Below are 6,000 nucleotides of genomic sequence, written 5' to 3'. Positions count from 1 at the left end.
TAAATAAATGTTTTGGTGGTTGGTACAGGCTGGATAATTTCAACCTAATGCAAATGATGTTCTGCCATTAGCACATAGGACATAGAGATGACACCTGTTGGGGAAGGAGAGTGCTGACTGCACTTTCCCTGACCATATGTATCAGACAGTGGTCCATGATATAAATGCCAGGGACAGCGGAGGCAATTAGATTTGGCATAATTTTCATAAGCATATTACCAAAATACCATGCCATGCTAAGGCAAAGACATATTCCATCACCACTAAGAATTAGTCCACAGGGGTGGGGGGTACATCTGGGAGTAGTAGACTGACAGATTCAGAGGACATTTCAGTGTCCCTGAAGGACAGTAGATCTGAGGTTACCCCAGAAGGAATTAACAATGATGTCTGGCTGGATCCACCCCTCCCATGCCTTATTGGGTGATTTAAGACCTTAGTACCATTTATACCAGAGTTTTGTACAGTAGTACTGCATTTTAGATATGGTTGTCTGTCTACGGCAATTGTTGGTTACATATTACTTTACATACATCAGTAAAAAGTAAGCCAAGGTAAACGGAAAGTACAAATCCACTTTGCGATATTATAGTATTCTTAACGCAACTTTTATTGACAAACCAAGAAACGTTTTCGCTACAAACCCAGTTGTAGCTTCCTCAGAGTACATGTAAAACAATGAGAAGTTGGTTTTAAAACATAAAAGAGCGCCAAATTGTGAAGCGCTTAAATTTTCTAAAAGGTATAGTACAATCAAAAATAAAAGCACAATGTATGCTCCCTTTTAATTACAGATATATATAAAATTCCGTCCTATAAAGTCCGGAGTAATTGAAAAAGTTTTCAAGTGTCAACATTGTACAAATAAAGCATCTATCTATTTAAAACATAATAAAAGTAGCAATATACTGTCAAACCCAGTTCCGTGCTACAAACCAAGAGGTTGATTCTGTTTTTTGCAAAGAGAATTAAACTCTATTCATCAATTTATATTATGCCCTGATATTAAACTAGAAGTCCGGTCTACAGAAAAAACGAATAGAAGAGTTTAAATTTGATAAATTATGTGTACCAAAATAAGTAACCTGTCCCATCAGAAGTCAGTAGTTAATTCCAGAAAATTACAGACCGATTAGATTAGTCCACTAGTTAGTCGTGTTAGGCAACAAAACAACTCTTGTGTTTGTCGTGGACAGCCTTTTCAGACCAGATGATAATGTGCTCCTTGTGTATAAAGGTGTATTCGTGTTAAGAAACAAGTTGTTTAAAAATATTTATTAAAGGTAGACAATAAGTAAAAACTCGCCGAAGGGGGCGGAACCTAAATTCTCCAAATGGAAAAAAAATGATATACTGCTACAGTGTAGTAAGTACAAAGATAGGGCTCAAAAATGAGTGTGCGAGATGTAGTACCAGCTAGTATGCCTACATACCAACCCTAAACATAGAGTGTGATGATGGGTTGAGCAGGACCATAGGTGACTAAACTAGTAGGTAGCTGCTGGTAGTAACCTACTAGATGCACTGTCTGTCCATGAAGTGTACTAAAGAAAAGGATGCAGTATGTATGTATGTGTACCAGCAAGATGTATAGTCATGAACAAGTATCCATATGTCAGGTCGTGGAAGAGGTTAGATTATGAGAATAAAAGTGTGATCAAGGAACTCAAGATGATGTTATGGCTATCTTAAATAACTCTTGAGTTTGAGTAGACTTGAGATATTACAATTCTCATTCAGGCCTGGTGGTTGAAATGCATTCAGTTTTAGTTGCCATTCTAGTTCTTTGGTTTCCAACAATATGGATACCGGGCCACCTCTGATGTTGTGGGCGACGTGATCAATGGCAAAAAATAGAAAACTGTGATCTTTGTTTTGTAAAATATGCTTAGAAAGTGCATTGTCCTCCTTACCTTTTTTAATGGCATACATGTGCTGATAAATTCTCTCTTTGAATTTACGCTCTGTTTTGCCAATGTAATAGGCTGAGCAACAAGTACAGGTAGCCAAGTAAACTATAAATTTTGTATTACAGTTAACTTTATGTTGACTAATGAGCTTTCTACCATTCAAGTAGACTGCATTCCCTGTCCTAAGACATCTACACCAATTGTAGTTTCCACAACTGAAAGTGCCCTTCTGACGGGAGAAGAAGTCAAATTGTTTTTTGGTTTCCAGTATATTTTTTAAGTTCCTCCCTCTCCTGTAGACTATGAGAGGCTTTTCACCCAATTTTTCAAGAAGGAAACTGTTGCTGGTAATAAAATGCCAGTTTTTAAACAACATGGAACTGATATACTTTGAATCCATGTTGAAAGATGTTATGAAGCTGGAAGGGAAAAAATTTGTTTGTAAATTGTGTCTCTTGCTGGCACTAGAGTAGATGTCAAGTCTAATGTACCCAAGAGATCTGTAACTACAGGCACGCTGTTACATTGTGTAATGGTGCCAGAAAGTAGGGGTTTGTAAAATCCATTAAGTCTCTTGTTGGTAACCTCTATTGTAAGCTCTTCAATCAGTGGGCCTGGATAGTCTCGACTAGAAAACATGTCAAAAAGAAGTGCGCACTCCCTATTGTAGTGAAGGTCAGTGCTGCACATTCTAGCTGCTCGAATCAACTGGCCCTTAATTATCGATCTTTTTTGTTTATATGGACGTTGACTTGAAAAATGTAGAAGTGAATTACAGTAGGTAGGTTTTCTGTAAATAGTAGATGATAATGTACCTGTAGTAGAATGTTTTTCAAGTTTGACATCCAAATAATCAATAGAGTTAGTTGAGAAATGGTAAGTGAATTTAAAAAATGTCGTAGTGTTGTTCATGTAATTGATAGTGGATATGGCATCCTGTTCGGAGCCTCCGAAAAGGATAAAGATGTCATCCAGGTATCTTGTGTAATAAATGATAGAGTGAGCTAGTTGAGGATTAGCCAAAATGAATTTCTTCTCCCAAAAGGCTACTACCATGTTGGCAACAGTAGTGCCACAGGGTGAGCCCATTGCTATACCCTGAGTTTGTAAAAAGTAATTATTTTCAAAAATGAAAAAATTAGATGTTAGTATGATGTCAATTAATTCAGTGACTGTGTCAATTTCAGTTTGTGGTGCCCCTAACTCCTTAAGCAGGATACCAATCCATTCTGAGGCCTCCTGATGTGGGATGGAAGTGTATAGATCCACTATATCTATTGTCAGAAAGTTGAAATCAGAGGACAAGTGTAATTGGTTGATATTTGAAAGGAATGTCCATGAGTCCTTGCAAATGCCAGGAATTAATTTTAGGTATTTTGCAAGGATATTGTCCACTAGACGGGCACTGGGGTGAGTCATAGAGGACCTGCCATCTATGAGTGCTCTAATCGGTGGGTCATGCAAGTTCTTGTGAATTTTCGGAATCCCGAAAATAATAGGTGTTTTTGGTGTAATGATGTCTATATAGTGATAGACTTCATTGCTAATTTTCCCCGCCAGAAAGAGGTCCCTAAAGTACCCTCTGTTTCTTACAAATGTTGTGTTCATATCATTGAGGGAAGAGGGTCTATAGGCTGGGCTGTGAAGAATGGATTGCATTCTTTCCGAATAATCACTATTTTCAAAAATTACAAGCCCACCACCTTTATCAGGTTTGAGGACCCTTACTGGGATGTCACAGAGTTCCCTTAGGAGAGTATGTTGCTCTTTGGTGATGGTAAACTTTTGTTTATTTGTTAGAAATTTCTGTTGTGCTTCAAAGTGTCTTAAATCTACCTCACAAGCCCTTTCAAATAAAACCAACCCAGGATGTAAGGGGGGGTTATATACACTTGAAAGTTTCAGATTATGTAGTTCATGTTGCATGGGAACAGAAAACATTAAGCCTAAATTCAGTTTTCTTGTAAAATATTTTAAATCAATAATGGTTTCAGTAAGGTTGAAATGGCAACTAGGAACAAAAGTGTTGCCAAAGGATAATAGATCAATCAGTTCCTGTTCAATTGTGAACTTGGAGAAATTGTAGATATGAAAGTCACCTTTAGTGTTGGTAAGAATCGATGGTAGGTCAGGGGGCAGTACTTCAATGCTGTTATTCAGTTGTATAGATGTCAATTGTTCCAGTTCTTCCTCTGAGCTTTGTGGCGAGTGTTGTACCTTTCGCCTAAAAAACCCATGTTTTCATAGTGTTGGTTTTGAGAAATAGGAATAAAGCCAGTTTGTTGTGGCCTGTTGTTACTAAACTTGTTAGAGTTGTGCATGTTAGCCCGAATTCTATTGCTCCTTCTAGGACCTGTATTCGGTGCTGTTGAGTCTTGTGTCAAAGACATTTGCTGATTAGGGTCAAAAACAGCGTCAGAGCTGGTATTTTCTGATGGTTGGAATTCACTGTTGTTAACTTGACGTCCCCGCGGGAAAGTCAATTTTTCATAAGCTTTGTTTTGCTGGTATGCAAGATTGTCTCTGTTAAGTTTTTTTACTTTGTTGCCTTTTAATTTGTTGAGAAGAGCATCTATACTGTTAAAGATGCGTGTATAATCATATTTGTAATTGTTAAAGTCCAAATCATTTTTAATTGAATTGTCTAATTCATTAAGTTCTGTAGTTAATGAAGAGATATGTATGGAGTAATGCTTTATAATTAAGTCTAAAAGTTGGAGCCCTTGCTGGTCAAAAAGTGTTTTTAAGTCATTCAGAAAACAGTCATCATTAATAAGTCCAGTAGGTGCAAAAGTGCTCCGTAAGCCCTTAGGGGCAATTTTATCTTTAACACATTGTTTAAAATAACACACTTCTAGTTGTAATTTGCGAAGTTTTACCAGTTTGTTATCAAAAGTTTGTAGTTTGCTCACCATAGAGTCCGGTGTAGGAGGATGTGATGTTTGTTGTGCCGGTGATTCCTGAACTCCTTGTTGTAGAAATGAAAAAGGGTTAAGGTCGGAAATCCAGTCCTGGAGTGAAGGAACGCCAATAAGCACCATATTAGTGTCATTGTTAGTTGAATTGGTTATCCCCCTACTGGTCGATACTGGTTGCAGAGGAGATGTATTATCTCCCTCAGCAGTCAGCCGGTTTGAACGTTGAGCTGCTGTAATGGGTGCAGAGCTGCTAGTTGATGGCAGATTGTTCTGCGATGAAATACTGCTCGCATTTCCTTGCACAATTTTCAAATCCAGGTGGTCCAATCGAACATTAAGCATATCTAGTCTTTTTGTTATGACCGCCAATATGGTAGTCATATCCTTGTTTGGCTCGTCTTGTTCCGTGTGAAGTCCAAAAATGTTGGGACTAGCTGGACTATCCGAAAACCCTGTAGCCATGTCACAAACACTGAAAACAAACTCTTGCAAACACGAAAACCAGTAAAAAGTAAGCCAAGGTAAACGGAAAGTACAAATCCACTTTGCGATATTATAGTATTCTTAACGCAACTTTTATTGACAAACCAAGAAACGTTTTCGCTACAAACCCAGTTGTAGCTTCCTCAGAGTACATGTAAAACAATGAGAAGTTGGTTTTAAAACATAAAAGAGCGCCAAATTGTGAAGCGCTTAAATTTTCTAAAAGGTATAGTACAATCAAAAATAAAAGCACAATGTATGCTCCCTTTTAATTACAGATATATTGTTGGTTACATATTACTTTACATACATCACATATCCAAGCATGTCAGGATGGCAGCAGAGGTCACCCTTAGCATACATGCCATACAGGCATGGTTTAGACTGAGGCGCCATTCTCATGCAGCTGTGTCTTTTGTTATGTAGTCACAAGTAAGACCACTGCTGCAGTGACATCTGTAGAGGGTGGAACACAGTGATAGGCTGATGTTGATGCATGCTGCACTGCTGCTGATGATGATGATGGTGAGACACAGATAGCTGAGACATAGTGTAACCACACAGTGTCACTGTCTGTCTCAGTCTTGGGTCTGCATCCATGCTCTGTACATACTGAATATTTGGTCTCACCCATTCATGAACATGATATTGCATAGCAAGAATGCTTATAATACCTATCGAGGGGGGGG

This window comes from Protopterus annectens, chromosome 10.part0, assembly GCF_019279795.1.
Source record: "Protopterus annectens isolate FY-2018-M chromosome 10.part0, PAN1.0, whole genome shotgun sequence".
Lineage (NCBI taxonomy): Eukaryota > Metazoa > Chordata > Ceratodontiformes > Protopteridae > Protopterus > Protopterus annectens.
The sequence above is the reverse complement of the archived record's forward strand: the minus strand, read 5'-3'. Positions refer to the sequence as shown.